A 23,080-nucleotide genomic window follows, 5' to 3' on the forward strand; every position below is an offset into this window, starting at 1 on the left:
TCTTCTGGTGTCCTGCCCTGTATCCTCCAGCTCACTGGCTAAAGGAAAATGTCACTTCAGAGGAGCCCTGTGCATTTTGAAAGAGTAGCTGCCTCTGCTCGTCATGAGCTTTACTGTACTTCCTGCCCAGGCATATTTTACAGTCTTGAAAGGAAAGAAGGCTTGTTTCCCTTTTCTTGACTGGCCTGACTAAGAAATCAGTTTCAATTCTGCATTTAGAACGACACGGTCTGTGACATTGTCTCCAGTTTGTCTCTGTATTGCAGCAGTGAGGAGGGAGCTTTGTCTGTGAGACCAAATTTCATTGCTCTTGCATTTTGCAGGGATGCACACAGAGTGTTTGTATGAGGCTGCCATGTGATCCTGCTCCTGGCTAATAATAAACAGAAGAACACAGAAGTGTCTAGAATACAGAAAACCCCAAACAGTGTTAAATTATTTACCATCCTCATATGCCTTCCTGAAGGCACGGGGTTGCATTTTATTTAGAATATATTACTTATTATTAAAAACACAGGAGCCATTTCCACTGTGATGTGCCACAGCCTGTTTGTCAAATCCGCCTTCTGTCGAATACAAACTCGATCTCTCTGAAGCGCTGTTGTTGCTGATACTTCCACCTCAGGTTTCATTTGAGCAGCTCTGGTTTTAAAGCCTCACAAATCCCCTCAGAGCAGTCACAGTGAGCAGGATTTGTCCCCTAGGAATGTGCTGGCTGTGGCATGGGGACATGAGAGGTGCCCACTCTGTCCTGGCAGGTCTTGCCCACAGCCTGTGGATGGCCTGAGGAAACCTGCATTGATGTCAGGAGCCTCTGAGTTAAGAGCAAAGCCTGGGTACTCCATGAGCCTTCCAGGACTTTTCTGGAGTTGTTACTCTTAGGCTGTGCCCACAGATCCCTGAATTTGTGCTTTAGTTAGCCTCGGCCACTCATTTGATTTTGTGCTTCCTTTTACGCTGCGCTTTCCCTGCGAATCTCCTCGCTGGTACTTCCTGGTTTTGGCTGGGCTGGAAAAGGAAATAAAGTGGGAGCCGGTGTTTGAGGCCGTTCCACAGCCTGCGGTGTCAGGAAGGGCTGGAAGCAGCACCCCGAGCCGCTCTCACGCGATTTCCTGCCCCGCTCCTCTCCTGCGCTGCCATTTTGGGCAACGAGAGGCTCTGGAGGTGCTCAGTCACGTTTCTGGAACTCCAGCACCAGCACAGCCTCTCTGATACCTTGAAACTGCGCCAGGCTCCTCCAGAAGGGTTTTATGAGGAGTATTTTTTAAGATGTTTGTTTTTAAAATACTTATCAAAGAAAGGCAGGGAGTGCAGCTATTAGCCAACTGCTGTGCAGGGCTGCTGAAGGATCAGCACGTGTGGACACACAGGCTTTTTAATTTCTGATGTTGTGAATTCTTTATACTTTTATTAAGATTTATGGTGTGTTTTATTTCTGGATTTGCAGGCTTGCAGAGAGCAGTTAAGAGCCCCAATCTGTGCACTTAATGATTTTCTTCCATGTTGATTTCTCTTCATGACAAAGTTCCCTTCATGGAACATGCAGTAAAGTGTGTTTGCTCAAAGTCTCACTTTTTAAAATAGTGCCTGATTTATCAGGGGTACTACTGTTAGTCTAGTTTCTTATCCATATTATTTATTACTTTTTTTCCCCTTTTACTTTCTTTCCATTCGATGTGATTTTGACAGAGTGGTTTCTCTCGTCTCCAGCTCCTCTGAGTGCTCACATGGAACAGCAGGAATTTCCCTGGCCCGTATTCCTGGCATACATGAGCTTCTTATGGACAGTAACAATTACATTGTTAAACATTTCCATGAGGAAGAATAATATTCATGTCCCCTTTCACTGGGATAAAACTGATGAGCTTGCCTACTGCTGTGTGAATTCCTTGGCAAGCCAAAGAGTAGACCCAGATCATCTAACTCCTAATTTTTGGTCTTGATTACAAAATGCACATTACTCTATTCCAGAGTGCTTAGAGATAACTGAATTAGAGTCTTTTCCCTGCTCGTCTTCAGCCTGAGGGAATAGAAGATCATGTTTTAAACAAGGTTAAATTTCAATTTAAAAAATACAGCCCAGGCTGTACATTTTCTGCAGTCCAGTGGGGTATTAGGTGTATGATGGGGAGCACAGTAACTCCTGTTTTTGCATGACTTCAGTGAAGTCACTACCAAAAACACAAGTCCAAATGATGCCCAGCTCCTCCACGTGTGTGCCCTCTTGCTGACTGTCAGTAGCAGAGATGTGCCTGCTGGCAAGTGCTCAGAAAACCAGATTACCTAAATTTAGCCAATAAATGGATTATGAATCCAGCACATGTCCCCACTCTTGTCACAGCTAATCATAAATTCAAGCTAACCTTAACCCTAGATAAACTCTGCTGTCTTCAAAATAAATTACATCCCAGTATGAAGCAAGATAAACCAGAAGGTGTCATGGAATAGGTTGTTTGAAAGTTATGAATTAGGTGCTCCAATAAGGAAGATACAAAGTTGATGGGCCATAATGGCAGAAAGACCTTTATGAGTCCAAAATGTGAATAATGGAAGAAGTCATACCACAGCCTTTTGAGGCCTGTGTAATGCCCATTGCATCATCCTGAATTATTGTCAAGGGTTTTAACTGTTTGCTCCAGGAATCTGATTTCTGCCTCCACTTCCACTCAGCCACTTCCAGCCCCCTGGATTCTTTGCCTTCATTCATCTGCTGCTTTTATTTCTCCTCTGTTCCACAGATCTGTGAATGTGCCAGTTCCTTTCTGCCCTTTGGCTGCAGATGCAACTTCCTTTCCCTGCCTGGTTGTAAATATTGAGGATTTGCCTTCAGCTGGAGGCAGGGCTGACCTGGTTGTAGAGCATGAAGAAGCTGGGTTGGAACTTCTTCCCCAATTTCTTGACACAGTCCTATGTCCAAATACTTAACTTCACTTTTTACTTTAAATGCATCACTTGCTAATGCCTGCAAGGGTTAAGGATAAACTCTAGTATTCATGGATGCCTGATTCAGTGAAAATGGGTGTTTTATATTTGCTTTCACGTGTGAATGGATTTGCTCTCACAACAGCTATTCCTTTGTTTCAGACAAAATTCACATGCACAACGTTTGTTCAGGTTAGGCTTGCACTGGATCAAAGAGTATTTTTCAAAGTTTGGCACAAATGTTAGCATTTTATTTAAATAAAATTTGTCTTTAAAATAGTAGTTTTTTCTGAGATCATAAGCAGATGCCCACATGATTTGGTCAGTAGATTGCTGTGCTCCTCTTACTGAGAAGTTTCATTCTGAATGCCAGAAGAACATCAGGAGAGTGCAATGAAGGCAGGGTTAGATAACGAACTTACTGACATTTTAATTATCTGGAGGAGAACACTGGAGTGGAGTCCAGGGTGTAGTTTGCTCAGGATGTATCTCCATTAATATTTTACTTTATTAGTCAGCTTTGAAACCAAAGTTGTTATTACCAAAGAATGTAAATGTATAAGTAAGTACTGCTGTATAAACCTAAGAGTGATGCATCTTCAGGAGATAATTCTGTACTAAAAGTATTTGGCTACAGTCCAGAGTTCTGCAGACAAAAGTTCTTTAGCCAAATTTCTTGATGGGTGGCCTATACCCATTATGTTAATTAATAGAGTTAAAAATAATTCCATAAAGAGAAGAATGGATTCCTTGTTACCAGTGCTAAAAATGGCAAATTGTGTTGTTTGATAAAGAATATTATGCTTGCATCACCAAGTGATTTTAAACGTACATATAAATGACAAAATATGCTTAATCCCAGGGATTTCTATTTCCAAAGGAGAAAATAATCTTGAGGTTTTTTTAAAACAAATATCTGCTGCATATTTTTGTAATTGCTTTCAAGTCTGTTTGGCTCAATAGTGTCTGGACTTCTTAGTCAACATATTTCTGATACCTGTTCAGGCTTCTGCTTTGTTTTTTGTGGTTGTGTTCTCTGCAAACCTCCAAATGCAAATGCAGTGGAATTTTTTTTGTGGGTGAAGGGAAAGCGTTGCAATGCGATACAGCAGGAGATGCAATATAAGCCAAAACCTTTGGTTATTTAAACTCTCACTAATTTCTGCATTTTAATGGCAACAGGTTCCTCATTCCTTCCCACTGTAGTTTCTTTCCATCCTCAAAAGTTTAGTTAGTATGTTGTATTGTTCCATAAGATCATTTAATGCAGCTACTGCTACAGCATTACTACACAATTCAATTTTTCTTTCATGATTTTAAAGATTAAGAAAAATTCAAGAGGCTGCATCCACACTAATAGAAACTCTTCCTTGTTTTTTCTGTTTATTTAATCTTATTTGCACCAGGCAGAGAATATACCTTTTTTTCTGGTAAGGAAAGTGCAACAAATTCACCCTAAAAAAGTTTACTGCAAGTGAAACTTCTGTAATCGCCATTGCTCAAGTGTTTTAAGAAAATGGGAATGAGTAAAATCGTAGATTGTTGTGTACATGGCAATCCTTCAATCCTCTGGTTTTTGTGAAGACAAGTGGTGGTCAGTGTGAACTGGGAATGAATGAATGTCATTAATGAATTGGTCAGAATGAATTAGAGTGAGAAGTTAAATAAGGGGAGGAATTCTGCTGTAAACTCTTTAAGTTGGTCATGCATATTGGGTGTACTAGACTTCTGTGGGTTTTTTAAGTTTTACCCATTAATATAAAAAATATGCTCGGCTTTACCATAAAATTCACATAAGCTTATTATAAAGCAGAGCCAATGACATCTTGACTTGTGAGTATTTGACTTAATGACAGAGCAGTGTTGGATTGCTGTACTGGTGGAACACTGTAGCTGTCAAAAGTGAGGATCAGTCCCAGCAACTTAGAACCCATAACAGTTCCTGAGAGTGAATTTTCACTGCCCCTCCCAGGCCCTTGCAAGGTCCCTTTGTGCAAACAGAGAAAGCCCTGAACAAGGTTCATTTTGAGCTGTGATTCAAACAAACAATTCAGTGTGAGACAGAAAAAAGCAGAATAAAAGCCTTCCACAGGGGCTGGAGCAGCCCTCCCTGGGAATCCCTCCTGCCAGGAGGAAGATGTGCAGGCACAGAACACAGGGCAAGCTGTAAATACACACTTGAGGGAACAGGGAAGAGCGTGGCATTGGTTACGTGATTTTTGCATGGCCCAGAGCATCATTCCTGGGTGGGTTCTCTGGTTTGGAGGGTTGGGAAGCTGGTGTGGGATGCAGGGCTGGCCTGGCAGGAACCCCCAGGTGTGGCTGCTGCTGTGGAAGGCACAGAAAACGCTGCAGGACGGGGCTGCAGGAATGATGGGCATCCCTGGTGCTCCAACAGCCACCATCCCCAAGCAGCTGTGAGCAGGATTTGGGATTTTGCAGTTCACTTGCCTGGGTGGCTGAGGAGTGTTGGAGCATTTTTCCCCGCCCTCGTCTTAGAGTTATTGTTTTTTTGAGATTTTTTTTGGGGTTGCTGACTCTCAAGGTAATAAGGGTTCTCTCAAGGTTGTTGTTTTCTGGGAGTTTCCTCTGGGTTGTTCTCAGAGGTAATCAGGTTTTTAGTCTTCTCTTTGCCTTAAGTGTTACACACTAGAGGTAGAGACGACAAGCTGAGTTTGTTGGTGTACATTTCTAAGGTTGTTTATTCTTTATTATTTTAGTCTTTTTTCAGCTCTGCTAGGGTTGTTTGGCAGGGTCCCTTATCTTAGTTCTTTCTCAGCTCTGCAAGGCATCCCCAGCAGAGCAGGACTGGGCGGATCAGAGAGCCCTGCACCTTAAGTACGGTACTTCTGACTTAACTACTGTTTAACACGTATTTTTTATTTACAAAATTTTACCAATACCTACTACTTTTACTAACATGTCAGTTCTACTCTAAGCCAATCTCTAAAACTCAACTCAGCACAAGATGGGGGACGAGAGCAAGAGCAAGGAGGACAGGGGCTACTCCCCAATTCTTCTATCCTGCCTCTTTAGCCCTATATACTAAGAATCTTAATTTTTATATTTATATTCTATAATAAACCGTCTACTACTTATTTTAAATTCTTAGGATTTGTGATTCTTCCTGCATGTGAGTGTTCACTCTCATGGACAGCAATCAGAGTCAGTGTCCTCCTGGGATCTGTGTGGGTCTAACTGACCCCCCTGGACAGATCCCAGACTCCCCTGTCTGGCCTCCAAACCTTCTAGGGTGGCCAGAGGGATGTTCTAGACTCCAACACCCTTGGGAGCTGCTGTTCCTGGTGTTCCCCGTGAGCAGGCACGAGAGCCTTTGGAGCACGAGAGGGTTTGATGAGAGTTCTCATGGCTCAGCTGCATTGCTGCAGAAAAGGAACGTCACAAGAGGATCTTGTCTTGCAGGATGACAATTAGGAGAATATTTTTTTTAACCCTAAGACCTAAAAAGCTACTGTAAACCTCATTAAAGACTTGCATTAAAAAGGCAGTAAAAGCAACGGTGTCCAAAAGATGGAAAGCAACAGAAAATTCCTGATCCAAGGATGGAATGAGTCCATTACATTTGCTGTGAAAGCTGTACCTGGTGTGAAAGCACCAGGTTCAATTCCCAGTTATTCCCTGGGCTGAAACACTGCAGATACATCACTGCCAGTCCTGGGGAGAGGGAGCACTGGATGCTGCTGACTTGCACGTTCTCCCCTTTGTTTTCCTCTTCTGTGAACTCCACTCTTCAGTGATAGCCAAAGCCTTTCCTTCACTGGAGACTTCAATTTAAATTTCTTTTGTCTGGGTGCTTGTCTGCAATCACAGGTATTGCTGAAGTTACTGTTTTTAGAGACCCCTGACAAAGATGTCTGGAGGACATTTGGTATAAATTTACCAGCAGGCTCAAAAGTTTATTGAGACCATGTGCTTGCATGCAGAGAACATGGTCATAAAATCCTGACTTCAGGAGGGGCAGGCTGAAAATGAAAAAGTAGATTAAGCTCATATTAGGTGAAGTTTTCAAACCAAAGCTGAGCTTAAGTATGTTTAAATACAGTATTTTTTGATATGTGACTAAGTTCTAAATAAACTGAAAGAAATTGCTGGCTAATTTTACATGTGGTTAAGAGTAATTTTGTAGCAGGATGTCATTGATAGGTGTTGTGATTTTGAACTGATTACTCTGCAGTATATTATACATTGATTTTGTAGCTGAAACATGTTAAAATAGGTTGTTGTCGTTAAATATAAATCTCAGTTCACTATATTGGTATTGTGGTACACTGATTAAATCTCTGAGAAGGATGTGCACCAATAAAGCTAAATTGTAATGTGTTCATTATGGAAGTGAGGGGTTTCAGTGTCTGGATGATAATTTACACTTGAAACGTGTTGGCTGCCCAGTGAATTTTCTGTGTCTTGGGTACTCTGCAAGGTTCCCCTTCCCCCAGAGGGCTCCTGTAAACTGCAGCCCCAGTAAAAGCTGGCAAAGGACTATTTTTAGGAAGCCTTCTGCAGCTGGGGGAGGGAAGGAGCCTTGAAGGAGCCACATCCAGCCCGGTCAGGTGGCCAGGTCTGCTGTGGGATCCTGGCTGAGATTCGTGTTTTTCAAAAAAAAGATCCTTCTGAACCCTAAGAAATTTTTATAAATGGATGAAAATAGCAATATACCTACAAAAGCCCCTTAACTCTAAAACTGCCCTTTTGTTTGTTTGTTTATCCCCAGTGTTGGTAAATACTTGCAGATTTTCTGAGGACCACACTGTCCAGCACTTCTGCTGTTACGGTATCTAAGAGGGACTTTAATTACACATTTATAGTGTTAACAAGATCAGAAGGTGTGTGAGGGGACTGTGAAGCTTTGTGTCTGGCAAGACAATTTTCTTACACTGCTTCATAAAGTGGGGCTGTTCTCTGGATATTTTCATCAAACTGAGTCTCAGGAGTGAGCCTCCTGATTATTACTTTATTTTGGTGTTTTCATTAGCTCTCCCTAACATCACTTTGTGTGCCATGAAGAAGAACAGTTTGCAGTTAAGGTGTGCAGACTCCTTTTCTTCCCTTTGTTGGAATTGCTTCTCCTTGTTTTTTTCTAGAGGACTCCTTGTTCACCTCTGTCCCAGGGAGCTGAACTGCTTTAGGATACACACATTTTGTTAGCGAGGCCAGGCTTGGGTGAAACAAAGTTTCCCCATTTGTAAACTGGTGTTTTGATACAGCTCTTCTTCAAGAGGGTTATAAAAGCTCACATCTGCAAAAACCCTTGGGTGGTTTCGGATAGTGTGAGGTTTTAAAAGTGAAGTCATATGAATGAAGGGTGATCAATCTTTCATGGTTTTAATGCCAGGAAGGATTGTGATATCATCAAGAATCTTGATCAAGATCTTGTCATCGAGATTCTTGATCTTGACTCTCACTAAGTGGTTTGGTGGAAGGGGTGAGAGGATGAGTTTAGAGATCCCCTGTTTTACCATGATATATTCCCCAAATGGATGTTCCAGATGTAGGATCTTACCATGTCTCATTCAAATGCAGATATTAGTACATTATCTGTATCTATTTTCAGTGCTAACTCTAATTCTAACTCTCTCTATTGTGTAAAATTTGTTTCAAAAATAAGGTGTGTATGAAGTGTGGAATAATCTTGTGTGAGGTTAAAAGTACAACAGACTCATTAGTACCACAGTGTGTTACCGAGGGAAACACTAATTAAAATGGCCAGTTTTAAAAAGCTTTTTGGAGAAGAACATGTCAGATTATAACTTGCTTTATTGTGATTAATGTGGCTGCTCCAGTAAATTTGAAAATACCAGAATTCCTCTGTGCTCTCTCAGAGCTCTTTGCTAGGTGGGATCCTTGGCCCTTCTCCATTGCTCCTGGAGCCTTTCCCTGTCCTCTCTCCCACGGAGCTGAGCTGCTCTGTGATCCAGAGCACACAGATCCAGGCTGTTTGTTATCATTGAGGGTTCTCACAGCCCTCTCCAGCCCAGCTCCATTTCCAGGCTGTTTGTTATCATTTAGGGTTCTCACAGCTCCATTTCCAGGCTGTTTGTTATCTTTTAGGGTTCTCACAGTTCCCTCCAGCCCAGCTCCATTTCCAGGCTGTTTGTTATCATTGAGGGTTCTCACAGTTCCCTCCAGCCCAGCTCCATGTCCAGGCTGTTTGTTATCATTTAGGGTTCTCCCAGCTCCCTCCAGCCCAGCTCCATTTCCAGGCTGTTTGTTATCATTTAGGGTTCTCCCAGCTCCCTCCAGCCCAGCTCCATTTCCAGGCTGTTTGTTATCATTTAGGGTTCTCCCAGCTCCCTCCAGCCCAGCTCCATTTCCAGGCTGTTTGTTATCATTTAGGGTTCTGCTCTCTCCAGCCCAGCTCCATTTCCAGGCTGTTTGTTATCATTTAGGGTTCTCCCAGCTCCCTCCAGCCCAGCTCCATTTCCCTTCCCTCCCCGTCTCCTCTCGCGGGCGCGGTGTGAACCCAAGCAGGGAAAACAGCACCAGGCAGGATTGGACAGGTCAAAGCAGAGCTGCTTTCATTAGACTAAAAAAAACCCCAACCAAACCCCAAGCCTGGCCCTCAACCAACTTTTAGGATCAGAAAGGTGTTGAGCCATTTCCCAGTTTCAATCTGATTGGAGCTGAGCCTTGCAGACGCTTGGGAAGCTGGAGCTCCACTGCTGCTTAATTGCTTCTTGTTTTGAAGGATAATTAGGAACTTTACTTAAAAATAGTAACTTTAGTGTTCAGTCCATTAAATTTGTCACCAAGATAATTTCATTAGACTCCCAGCTGTTTTCTTATTGGAATTGTGAACTAAAAATAGATGGGATTTCTGCTGTGTGCAGAGGCTGGTACCTCCATTTCAGCTCCAACTTTCCCTAATGATGTGAAACGTGTTTGTTTCCCTCAGAGCTTTCTTCTGGGCTGTATTTCAGAAGGTCCTGCTAATTATGCCAAATTTTGCACTGTGTTTTTTTGATAAAGTCACGTGGCTGTGAAGAATATGAAACTGATTTCTCTCAAGACAAGTCTTACAAATGAAAGATTGATGCCGCACCCAGTGCATTTTTCTTTTTCACCAGTCTGCAAGAGATGTTTTTAGTAGTTGAACAAATACCTTTTAAAAACAAACAAACACTAATGAACACAGGTTTGTTACTATTATTATGAGGGGTGTGATTTACTCTCTCAGTTCAGTTCTCATGAGCAGTCCCTTTGTTGTGCATAATTGAAATCACAATGTAGATTGTGAGATAATGTGACAATTACCGTGTTTATATTGTGTGAAACACGGTGCTTTTTCTGAAAGAAACCTCTGTAATTACCAGAATCTGTACAAGCACATGCTGCTTTTATACATACATGGTTTACAGGGTGAATCAGGTTGGAATATCCAATGTTTAAGTGTGGGGTTTTTTTAGGTTCTGAACTGTTCCGCATTTTTTCCTGATGTCCACACCACAAGGCATCATAATGGATTCATGGTGGACATGCAGAAAGCTGGAACAGATTTTTCTCTGCAGAGTTAGGTCTGTGTAAATGTGTGGCAGTTTCCCTGCATGCTTTCTTAGAAACCAGTAATCACTGGATCAGACAGAAGGGCTCTGGTTGGAAGGGACCACTGGGGCCATCTAGTCCAACCTCCCTGCTCAACCAGGGTTCCCTCAAGCACCTTACTCAGGGTTGTGTCCAGACAGCTTTTAAAAATTTGTATTTTTTGACTGTGATATTAGTCAAAAGATTTTTTTTTTCCCTTGGGATACCTTTTGACTGTAACTCCACTGAATATCTGCAGTTTGTGCTGATCAGAATGAGTGTAGGTAACAGGAGGAAGTTCTGCTGCAGAGCAGTGTGGGGCTTGTGAGGTTTTTTTAAAGGCTTGATGTTTGGAGCCACAACGAAGAAAGTAAGTGACCCAAATGTAAATCGTATAAGCCTTAAGGTTTTTTTTTCTTCCCCACTCTGTTATCTTTAGGCAAAGAAACCGAAAATCGTAAGATATGTTAGTAAAACAAGTCTCTCCAATGGAAGTGAGCTCATTCAAAGGAGAGAAATTTTCTTCCTTAATTAAAATGAAGGATATACTTATCTGCACGAGTACTCCAGTGATGTTCCCTCAAAACCTGTATTTAGATGCAGTGTGTAATTCTGGCACGGTTTATTAGCATCTCAGATCTTTTTTAATTTTCTCATCTGCTTGTTGGCAGTCTGTTCCTTGGACTTCCTGTGCGTGTGCGTTCCTCCAAAGCAGATAAGTGCAGTTTTACAAGCTGGAGCTGAACGTGGGTGGGATGGCATGAGGGAAAAGCGCTGTTTGGAAAGCTCTGCACCTGTCACTAGTCTTGAGCATCACCATCCATGCAGGGCAAGCCAGTGTGTGCAAGATGCTGCAAAAATCTCTTAGGCAGCAAAATGTAGAAGAGAAGCAGGAGCGGCTATATTTAGTATTTGCATATTATTAATTTGTGTGTAACGTACCAGTTGCTGTGCTCAGACACCCCTTTTTTGTGGTGAATTAATAATTTGCTGCTGAGGACAGGAAGTGGAGTTAAAGTGCTGTTGTGTGATAAAAGCTGTGTTTCACATATGGTAATGGTGTTTATGGACTGTGTATGTATAAATAAGCACCTGATAGGGGGTAGGTAATGTAGGAACACACCTCCCTTTCACCAGAACCTACAAATGTTCTCTGCAGACTTTCTCCTGACCCAGCTGATCTGAGTCTCTTCCACCTTGAAGCCTTTGCTGCTGTTCTTAGAGTAAACCATGATCCGGAAGCTCTAATTATAGTAATGCAGAACAAATGGAAATCCTGGAATTGTCTGCAGCACTCTGGAATCACACAGTTGCCAGCTGCAGGTATCAGAGCAATAGGTGAGCCAGCCCAGGATTGTTCTCCTGGAGCTGCCTCTTGCCTCTGCTTCCCAGCACAGCTTTGGATTGCACATTTATTTCCAGATCTGTGGGCTATGACTGATGGCCACTAAGTTTTAGGCATATATTTGAGCCCAGACTGCAATCTGAGGGGTGCTGTACTTAATTTAGTGCTTCTTTAGACATTATAAGAGGCTTGCTGGGTTTATGTCTTTTTGCAAAATAACAGGCTTGGATATTGGGTAGCCAAAAGCCCCAGCTGGGGCTTAACAAATGTTGATGTGGGAATAAGCACAATATTTGGGGAAGAGAAATACCATCTTAGACCCCTTCTCCTCTTTCCCACTGCAGCAATTATACCCATGGTTTTTAGTGTCTTTTTTGGTTCAGTTCTTCTCCTGAGACTGTTTAAATGTTTCTTTCATGTAGAAGAGGAAATTTGTAATCTGTTAATGAGTAGTTTAGGTTTAGGTTTCAATCCATTTGAGATGCAAACATGAGACACTGCCCTCTGCAGACAAAGAGATGGTGAAGATGTGCGTGTCTTCTACTGGCTTTTAGGCATCCCGTGGATTTTGGAGATTTCTTATTGATAGCTCTGTGATAGATCTCTTTCTTTTCAGTGTAGTAAACCAAAAAAGCATAAACCAGTATCAGTGGTGTTTCAGAACTAATGCCCACTGAGATGAAATTCTTCCCCACCCTGCACAGGTAGAGCTCGCTGCACCATTTTGTACTTGGTGCACGACAAGGGTAGAATCTTTCTTTCTTTCTTTGTTCTCCTCACCCCCATCCCTGGAGGAAAGGTAGGACTGGAGTTAAGGTTCCCAGAGAACATGGCAGGAATTTAAATTGAGCAGTTCTGTCCAGGGTAGCTCAGCACAGAAGTTGTCTCCAGCCTTGCCCAAGGGTGGTTTGTGGTCAGGGCTCTGGCACAGCCTGGGAGCACAGAGAGCTGTGTGAGAGAGGGATGGGGCTGTGGGAGAAGATTCCCTGCCCAGGCTGAACCAGTCCCTGGCCTCTCTAAAGTCTGCCAGCAAGGAGAACAGTGAGTGTGCTGAAGGGTTGTGTGTCTCTGTCACCTCTGGTACCTCCTGAATCTTAATTCAGTCTTAATTCCTCTGAATATAAGGTTCCACCTCAAGATAGGACTATGCCTTCTGCTGCTGAGGGCTTTTGGGGTTGTAATGCTGAAATAATTATGTTCTGTGAATAATACATTTAGTAATTGTTTAAGTAATTACAGCACTTTCATATAGGTAATAAATAGAGTCAATAAAGCTAACTCAGAAGAAGTAATTCCACCTGAAGCAGCTGAATGACTTCCTCATTTTAACATTACAAAACAAGCTAATTAGAAAAGAAGGGATTTTAAGAGTTGTCCCCAAATTTCCGCATCTCTCACCCACACCCCTCACTCCAGTCCTGTCTGGATTCTGTGTTTTGCAGCACCTCTGCAAAAACCTTCACTGCTCCTCTGTGAGTCAGGGACTGCCATGGAAAACCTCCCTGAGCCCAAACCAGCAGTGACTCTTGGCTGGGAGAGGAAACAGGCGGAGGTTGTGCCTTGTCGGGGATTTTACTTTTCCTGTGCACACTTCATTCTGAATGCTCTGTGACTGCAGCATGAAAAGAGCACAGCTTAGAAAAGTCTGCATGAAAAAACACATTTTGCAAATGTTAGAATATGTTTTGTAAATACAAAGTCTGTCCTACTGTGTTTTACAGACATTTGAATGACTACAGCTTTTAGTACTATTTTAAGGTTTTTTATAGCCAGCTGTGTCTTTTGAGAGGTGAGGTTTAAAGTTCATATTTTTGTAAAGATTTAAATTCTGCTTCAGAGTGAGTTGAGTCAAGTTAGGTCAGTGGGAAGAGAGGGGGAAGGGCCAAAATATTTTATTTAAAAGATTCTAAAATGGCTTGTCCTGCTATTGTTAAATTAAAGCTGTTAATGAGTCTTTGTAAAGCCATGTTATTCTGTGAGGTGTTCATTTTACTTGCAGGCTTAAAAGCAGTAAATACTCAAATGCATTTTGTGGAAAGGCATTGGATTGTTGTTGACTATGTATTGATGTTGTCACAGACACGTGAGTAAGCAAAGATGGAGGGTCTGTATTAGATTTTCTTTTTAAGAGTAGCAAAACACTCCACAAAAAGCAGAACCATGAAACTGGATGACTGAAAGGTTTTTCACTGGGAATAAAAGAGGGCTGTGCTATTCCAGAACCATGGTGACTCCTATGAATGGCTTTTCCACAGAAGTAACGTGGTCACCTTTATTATTTACCTTTGATTTTGGCTTCAAGCTTGATTTCTTGCTCCTTTTATCTGCCTGAGTGTAATGTGTGCCAGGGACAGACAGGCACTTAAACTTGACTTCTTCACTTTGTTGTATGGCAGAACACAGAACCAGATATTTGCTTTTCACTGTATCCAAAGATGACTGTCCCTGCAGTGCTCAAAATTCACAGTATAAAATGCTGTTGCAGCTCTGTGTCATTTACTTGGTTTAAAATTATATTTTTAAAATATGCCTGGTATTAAATTTCATGATCAAGCAAATGTTTTCAAGAAAAAGAAAAAAAATAATAACTGTATTATTACAACTCACTGCCAAATGAGAGGTGTGCTTTTTACAGATGCTTTCAACTCCAGGTGCCAGCTTGTGCCTCTGCTTTTACAGAGGCCTGGAGCTGGTTTTGCTGAGTTGAAAGCAGAAGGTTTAAAGAAGAAGGAGGGGGGGAAGCCACATTCCTGTGAGGAAAGCAGCAGCGGCAGCGTGAGCTGCTGTGAGCTGTGGACTGGCAGCCCCAGCAGGGATTGACAGGTACTCGGTCCTGTGGGGACACCGAGGGACAGAAATGAACATTTCAGTGTCCTGGGAGCAGCATCAGAGGCAAAATTACTGCCAGAGAACCCAACGTCCTAAAGCACTGAGCAGAAATCTCAGCTGGGATGGTGCCTGAGTAGACAAGATTCCAGCACTGGGTTTAGATCTTGCATCTAAACACAAGCAAACTAATTTTCTGAAGATCTTTGTACAAGTGTATTGAAATAGGAAAGTGAAGTCCTCCCTCACCACCCTGCTCAGAGCCCAGCTGAGGTTTGTCTCCCCATTGTTTTGGGCCCATCTGGGGCCTGATTCCTTCCCTGAGCTATCACTGCTTCCTTAATTCCTGCGGAAACTCGGTCTCGGTTCAAAATTCCTTTTCTGTCACGTGAGGTCCTATCAGCTCCACCTAGCCTTGTCCCTAAAATTCCAGTTCAAAGTGATGGTGGCTATTTTTCCAGTAGTAACTGGGGAAGTGCCTGGTTCTGTATTTTCCCTCTTTAGGTTTAGGTTTACAAGGCACACACAAGCTGAAAAAACGTGGAACTGTCTGAACCTTTATTTTATCTGGTTTTGCAGATACCTGTATTTCTTCAGTTTAGGGAAGCTAGTACAGAGCATTAAGCTTGTTAATTCTTTTATCATCTTATTGCAGTTTTATTAATATTTTAAATTGTTAACATAATTTTTTATGTATTTAGTGATGTCATTAATTCTGTTATAATAATGCAGCTTAAAAATTACAGATACATGCTGGTGTTTATCCGCTGAAATCAGTTCTACTGATTTGATGGCACTGGAGGGAGTTACAGACCATGAGGACAAGATTAATAAAAATAACTTGGTTGAAAGACAATGGGAGGATATCCCATTAGAATCACCTGTTTTAATTGCTCAGAGCAGCCTACAATAGGAGACTTACACCTGTGACATGCATAGGTTGTTGCTGTATTAAATATGGCTGTGCAGGGAGTTCATGAGAGGGCTGGGAATGGGTGCAGGATGCAGGATTTGGGTGAGCAGCGCCCCTGGTCAGCGTAAAGGAGCACACATCCTCCATCAGGACTGTCCACTCAAGGCAAGGAGTTCATGGCAGAGAGGAGCTGGGGATGCCATGGAAGCCCTTCCAGTGAAAAACTGGAATTTTGGCCGGGTTGGGCTCATCCTGTGTAGTGTTTGCTGCTCTAGAGCCCTCTCCCCCTCATCTTTCTGCCAGAGAAAATGAGAAAGTTTGTCCCTTATGTGGGCCAGAAAGGGCTATATTGTAGTGATGTATGAGTTTCTTTCTTAAAGAAGAAAAAAAAATATTTTTTATATGATTTAAATCAAAACTTGCAGCTGGTGATAGGCTCTTAGACTAACTTGGAGTATCTTTATAAAAACCAATAAATCCTGCATTGCATGCTTTAAAATACATAATCCAAAATCCTTCTGTGCAAGCCGCTGTTCTGAGGTGTGCATTGTTCAGATGGCAGGGGAGCAAACTGGATGTGGTGGAAGGCAGGGAGGAGGGGAGGGAAGTTTACATACAGCTTGAAGCCTGGGTGGAAGTAACTCTACAATTTTTAGATACAAAAAAAAAAATTTTTAGCAATGAAAATATCCATGTAGGGACCTAAAGGAATCCTGTGGGCTGATGGTGCAGTTTGCGTGGAGCGTGTGCACGGTGCCTTTTTGGCAGAAGATATTTTACTGTGGCTCAATGCTTATTATAGTTGCAGTTTCTTGATCACCATCTGTAGTCTCTATTGGTTTTTGATAGAGCAGCTAGGATTTTATATTTTGGGAGTGGTGTTCTCTGCGTTATATCATGCTGACTTACTACTCCCAGTGCCTATGGAATAACAAAGTCTCACAACTTCAGTCTGAATCCTGAGCTGCTGCTTTCCTGTGCTGCAGAAAATATTGAATCTCCTCATTATACAAATGGCTTCTGTTGGGTAATATTGACAAATACACTGAATAACATTTTTGACATAACATTCTGTTCCCACACAGATAATTTGGATGTAATTGAATGGGTTGATCAAGAGTCTGTGCTAAAAATACGGCATTTTCTCACCCACTAAGTGGAAGAAATGCTGGCTCCGGAGGCAGTTTGGTGGCATGGAGCTGGTGGGGATGGGATGGGATGGGATGGGATGGGATGGGATGGGATGGGATGGGATGGGATGGGATGGGATGGGATGGGATGGGATGTGGATCTGGTTCTGTGCCATGCTGAGGTCCAAAGGGATGATGCTGAGAGCAGCCCTGACACAAGGATTTGGGAACCACATCCCTCTCCGGGCTCCTGGAGGCTCGGAGCAGCCTGAGACTGATTTTAGGTGGAGCAAAGTGCTCCAGCCCGGGCAGGATCCCAGCCAGGATGCCTGTCAGACCCGCAGGAGCACTCAACGCACTTGAGCCAAAAATGTACAGAAATAATTGTGGGGGGGGGGAAGATTTGAAGATCTCTTTTTTCCCTTCTGTTTTTCCTTATTTTAATGGTCTCCTGGGCAAAAGGCTGCATTGTTATAGTTTCAAAGCAGGGTGGTTGTGCTGCAGACGGGTGGGGAAAAGAAAGAAAAATAGACCTTAGAGAAAGGCTGGCTGTTTAGTATGCAATAAAGTGACTTTTATACCTCTCCCAATCTCCTATCAAATAAATCTCGTGCTAACAAGCAATCAAACCCGTTTCCCTGCCCTGCTCTGCACAGCCCGAGCCACATTGTACCTTTGCAGCCTTTGAAAGTGCCTGTGCCTATTTTTATTTGTCAGGCCGGGGCTGGGCTGGCCCCATTCCAGATGTGTCTCACAAGATTTGGTGCTGATGAGCTATTTATAGCCCTGTGGTTCCATTGTCATGGCAACCGTGCTAGAGGCCAAGGCGGCTGCGAGCTATTTCTGGACTTGTGCTGTAATGTAAAACTGATTGGGAAAGTTAGTGCATCCTCTAAGCCAGACTAACTTTAGACAGGCAGAGAGAGGAGGGAAAAAAAAAAAAAAAAAAAAAAAAAAAAGAGACAACTACAACCTCTTTAAATAGATTTTTCTCTTTCTCCTACCTTTTGCCCATTTCCCTTTTGGAGCGCCGGCAGTTTTTGAAGGGCTGCTTTGGTTCTGCTGGGTTTGTGTGCAATTCATTCATGCCTGCCGGCAGATTACGCTGCTTTAATTAGGCGCTTTGGGAAGCCGGGTGCGTAACCAGCCTCGTTTTTAGGGCAAGGTTTGAACTTCACGGAGACACAAAATTAAAGGGGGCTTCGCTGGGGCGTCCTGGGTTTTTGCAATAGTTGCCTTTCTTTGTACCCCATAGTTTTAATACTCTATTTTTTGTGTGTGCTTCAAGTTCTCCACGCCATATAAGGAACTGTAACCTTGATTACCACAAGATGATTCCAAATATATGGAGTCATACTTTTCAGCTTTCTCATTATTTGCTTCAAAATTAGACCCATGGTGCCCCTCCGCCTCCAAGTGGCTGGAATGCTCGAGGTTCTTTTGGAATTACAGCTGGGGCCGCTTGAAAATCACTTTTCTGGGATATGTACGCATTGATACCATCTATAATTAAATTCTGAGCTTTAGACTATCTGTTAAACTTTCTGTGTGACTTACAGTTTCGATAAGGAAATCATAATAACCCTTCAGCTTGAAACTGGAAATCAAAAAGTGTTTGCAGCTTCTTGGAGAAGTTTTCTTGAGAGTCGGGTTTTGGTTTCCTTCTGTTCACGTCTTATTCTACATTTCGAGGTTCATTTCCAACATAAATCTGGTTTTCAGTGGGATCCTTATGTCCGAGGAGTGACATGGAGAATGTTGTTACAGGAACATTGTATATGAGGTGTTTTTAGATGCAATATAGTGCTTTCCTAATTATATCAATAATACATGGGACAGTATTGTCCCTACATGCCTGTCTCTGTAAAGGTTTTTTCTCTTTCCTGATTGTAAAGTTGTTAAAGTAATTACAAAGGTTTTGGAATTTATTTTCTCTCTCCTTATCTAGTTTTGTTTAGGCAGAAAAAAGAGCTGTGCCTTTCTGAGCATTTTTAATTTTCCAGTAATGTTTGTGGCACATTTTCAGCAGTAAAAGCTCCCCCTTTGCAAATAATAGACAATACCAGTATATCTGTAAAAAACAGTCAAAATCTCCTGATGTCTCAGGTTTGATTTTTAACTGACATTTGAGGAAAAACCTGACAAGTTTGGTGTCACATGCTGTCCATGTTTGCAGGACACTGTAAATGCCAGCAGATTGAACAATTGCTTGTTTTATTTGCATCATTCCTGTAACTTTGCTTGCTGTTCTGCTCCTCTTGCAAAATAAAGGAGCTGGAATCTTTAATACCAGTTTAAGGAACAGGATTCCCTCCTCTCCCCACCCCTGCTTGCTTTGAGCAGCAGAAGGGGACAGAGTCAAGGGACATTCAATTTGTTCATACACAAATACCCTTTTAAAAGGGAGTTTTATATCTTTGTACTCGTCCTGTGTCTCTGGCTCAGCATAGCTGAAGAAAGAATTTACCAAACAGTTAACTGCAGGGCTTTTAGAAAGCTTTGCTGAATAACATAAAGGATTATGGCAAGGACTAAAATGGCAGGAAAGCAGAAGTGAAGCGTGGTCTGTTCTGAAAAATAAAAAATGCACTCTTGTTTACAATAAATACTGTTAATGTTGAGTTAGATTTCAGCTTAAAACTAATTTAAGTAGTACTTTGTAGTTCTGATAGTATGTAGATAAATAAAAATCTGCTGAGCATTTGCACCATTTGGTCTTTAGGGTGATCAGTAAAAACTATTTATTTCTTTCTGCTCATAGAAACCTGAATTGGAAAGACTGTTTTAGAGGTGATCAGGAGAAATGTCAGTGTAATTCTTAGTAACATCTTGATAATTCTTAGTAATATTCTGGTGGGTTCTTAGTAATATCTTGGTAGAAACACCTGAGTCAGTGGAAATGAAAAATAATTTCCACCACCTCAAGGGACTTGGGACAATTAACACTCAGTGTGCCTACCTTTAAAATAGGGTGAATGCAGCGTGTGCATTTTGGGGTGTGATGGTGGAGGCAGGAAATGCAGCCTCAGTGAAGGCAGGCAGGAGCTGGAAGTCTGATTTACTGTCTGTAAAATAGCTCGAGACTGTCAGAAACTTCACAAATACAGAGTTTCAGTGCTACTGTTGAGGCTTATAAGTTATAAACAAATGTTGTTTTTAGTTGGGATTGAATTCTTGATTTCATTAAGTGTCTTGCTGACACTGAAGATGAGATCTCATTGTGTCTTTCAAGGGAGACATTTTATATGCAAATTCAAGTTATGACTTGACCAGAAAAAAACCCCTGATGGAAATAAAGCTCTTCAAATATAGGTGTGTTGTCAGGTTGAAGACACCATTGCAGTGTTGTTCCAGGCTGAAAACAAAAGCTCTTCTTCACAAAGCAGAAAAAAAAAAATCCTGTCTGCCAACCATTTCGTCAGATGACAGAGAATAACATTTCACTTCAAGTTTATTGAGAAGGCTGTCAGGAAATGCTCGAGGAAAGGCAGCCTGAGTTCCCTTCCCGTGCTGCCCCGGAGGGTGAGGCTGTGCTGGTTCTGAGGTGGAAGGTTTCGTGTGTTACACACCTTTCCAGCAGGGAAAACAAGCTGCAGTCCTTTGTCTGGCAGCAGCACTCTTCATTCAGGAAATTCCCTCCTCACAGGGATAAAGCAGCTCGCTCTGGATGAAAGAACTCCAGAATAACTTGGGTACTGGCATATATCTCCATCTGAAAATTGGGACATGGGTTTGGCATAATAGGTTTTAGTTAAAACTTGGAAAGAGTTGAGGATACATGTATGGCTTAATTACTTAGACCTGCTGGGGCTAAGGAAAGCCTGTGTGTGGCTCTCTCTGTGACTCTGCCTCCTGAGTGCACCCTTAAAATTAAAGACACTTTAGTTGTCACAAAGATCTGCTTGGAGCATTTCACATGTGGTTTTCCTTCCCTAAGCCAAAAAAAGGGACACAAAATGCAGCATATTTTTTTTATTTCAGATTATTTTAATTTTTTGTTAATACCTTTCATTTTAATATCTCTGGGACACAACTGGTGCTGTCCTAGAGATGCTTCTCTCAGTGTTGCTGGCTACAAATAATCTGAAGTCTTTTGAGGTTTTTTTTGTTAGTGTTAGAGCAGTACCAATGTTTTATAGCACAGGCAAAAGAGCCTCTTACAACGTGACAGAATTTTGCAGAGCAGTAGCTGATCCTGTTATTTAGTCCCTGTCCAGAATGTGGCCCAAAGTGAGAATTGGCAGCAATGCTGAATGAATTATTTGCTTTCTGGAAAATTGCTTTTCCATATAATCTCTGGGAAGATTTTACAGAACAAAAAAACCCCACTAACTTTGTAACTTGGTTCAAGGCTTGCTCGCAGTATAAAATTTGGTTTTGTGGCTTGACAGTTTTATGTGAATTATTTCATCAAGGTCACTTCTGTTTCTGCCTGTAAGTTCACTGCTGACACAGTAGATGGTGGGCACGTCTCCAGCAGGCTTAGAACAATCTCTCACAGCAGTGAATTCAGCACACAGAGTAGTACTCAAGTGGCCTCACTTGTGTTTTGGGTAGAGCATAGCAAGAATTAAAAATAGAAATTAATGATGGTGAATTTGTGTTTATTTTGAATTGGGCTTTGTTCTCATCTGACTGGATTATTAGTTTAATTTACTGGATAAATTGTTTGGTTTTGACTACCATTGACTGAGAAGTCTCTGAACACAGTGTATTGATCTTTTCTGAACTCTCATGCTCCTGCTGTTGCTCCTTATTTTAGGTGTATCAGAGCAGATCAAATTTCTGCTCCCCTTTTCTCCTCACATTTATTTTTACATTGACCAACCGAGAGAACAATTCTCTTTCTTTACATGTGAGCAGAAAATCAAACTGCTTTTTAATGCCTTTAGCCCTTTCTAAAGCTGCTGGAGCAGACTTTGGTGAAAGGCACAGGAGGAAATCTTCATCAAACCTTTTGCTGTGCTCCATTTTCCCTAAAATGCCCTGGAAGCAGGAGGGGTTTTCTGGTGACTGTCACACAGTGAAAGTCTTCCTTCACATTGTTAGGAGTATCAGATGTTGCTGAATGATGGAGCTTGTTTTGGGGGGAAGAAGAAATGTTTATTCCATTCGAACTTGTTTTACCTGGCATGAGCACTGCTGTTGGAATTCATCTCAAGTACAGTACTACTGCTCCTATGTGGCTGATGTTTTTCAAGGAAATCATAGGCCTAAAAATAGTCTGCATAAACAACAGTAAGAGGTTTGTACTTTCAGTTCCAGGTTTTAGTAATATCTTGTTGTTATTTTCTAATTTTCAGCTTCCAAAATCCATTAAGCTGATTAGCAGAGTGTTTAAAAATAAAACAAGATCCCCAAAGCCAAAAACAAAACCAAAACCCCACCTCTTGTGGAACCCAGAATAAAATGTTCTGCTTGGATAAATTCATACAGAAAGGCCGGGTGATTGCAGTAATCACCTTTATATCTTGATGAACATGTTCTGTTCGGAACATTTTTCAAGCATCCCCCAACTTGTGAAATTGCCACGTGATTCTGAAACTGCTCTGAGGGGAGAGGATGGGGTGGAAACACTCGTGCTGCTTGGAACACACGGCTGTTGTACGTATTTAACATCCTCTGTGTACTGAACAGAGAGTTTTATTTTCCCTTTGGATTAAAAAAAAAAAAAGAGAGAAAATGACTTAACAGCTTGGAAGATATGAGGAAAAAATGCAGCTTGCAAATTGCAGAGCACAGTTTGCCACCACTTTATCCTTGTGTGTCTGTGGCCGTGTCACGCTCCATGATGGAGATTGATCTTTGCACTTTGTCTCACGTGCTTTTGTAGCGTGTTCACTTAAGAGATATATTTTAATATGTTTAAAATTCTGTAATTCAGTCTAAACAAAAATTAATTTTCATGTGTGTCTGAAGCAAGATCATCTAGTTCCTGGTGAAAAGGGCATTGCACTGAAGCAGTTGTAAAATAAGAGGATTATTTTTCCCCCCTTTCCCTGCTCCTGTTAGGTGTTTTGGGAAGTCAGGTGGGGCTGAAATTGGGGCTGAGCTGTGTGATGGCTTCACTGGGAGTTTTGTGAGTTTTTGATTTGTGGATCTGGCACAGGGCTCCCTTTTCCCCGCTGAACTGTGCCTGTTGTTCGTGCACATTAAAGGAGGCAGGGAAAACTCCCCTTTCCTTTGTGATTTCTGCTTCAGAGAGAAAACAATTCATGCAGAGGAATTTCAAAGGGAGCTCAAAGCCGATTGGTTTAAAGGCTGATTAATCATTAATGTTCGGGGTAAAGGCACTGCTGAAGTGGAAGAGGCTGAGCAAAGGGGACCTGGTGTTGGGCAGTGGGACTGGGGGCAAACACCATCAAATCTGCATCCTGAGCTGCTGGTTTGCCACCACAATAAAGC

At 42.0% G+C, this 23,080-nt stretch overlaps 1 protein-coding gene across 2 annotated transcripts in view; it reads left to right on the top strand.

Annotated features, from left to right (window-relative positions):
• Nucleotides 1-23,080, top strand: part of GNAS (GNAS complex locus) — a 131,714-nt gene that overhangs the window by 99,135 nt on the left and 9,499 nt on the right. The window lies entirely within an intron of this gene.

The sequence above is a fragment of the Prinia subflava genome, chromosome 8, assembly GCF_021018805.1.
Source record: "Prinia subflava isolate CZ2003 ecotype Zambia chromosome 8, Cam_Psub_1.2, whole genome shotgun sequence".
NCBI lineage: Eukaryota > Metazoa > Chordata > Aves > Passeriformes > Cisticolidae > Prinia > Prinia subflava.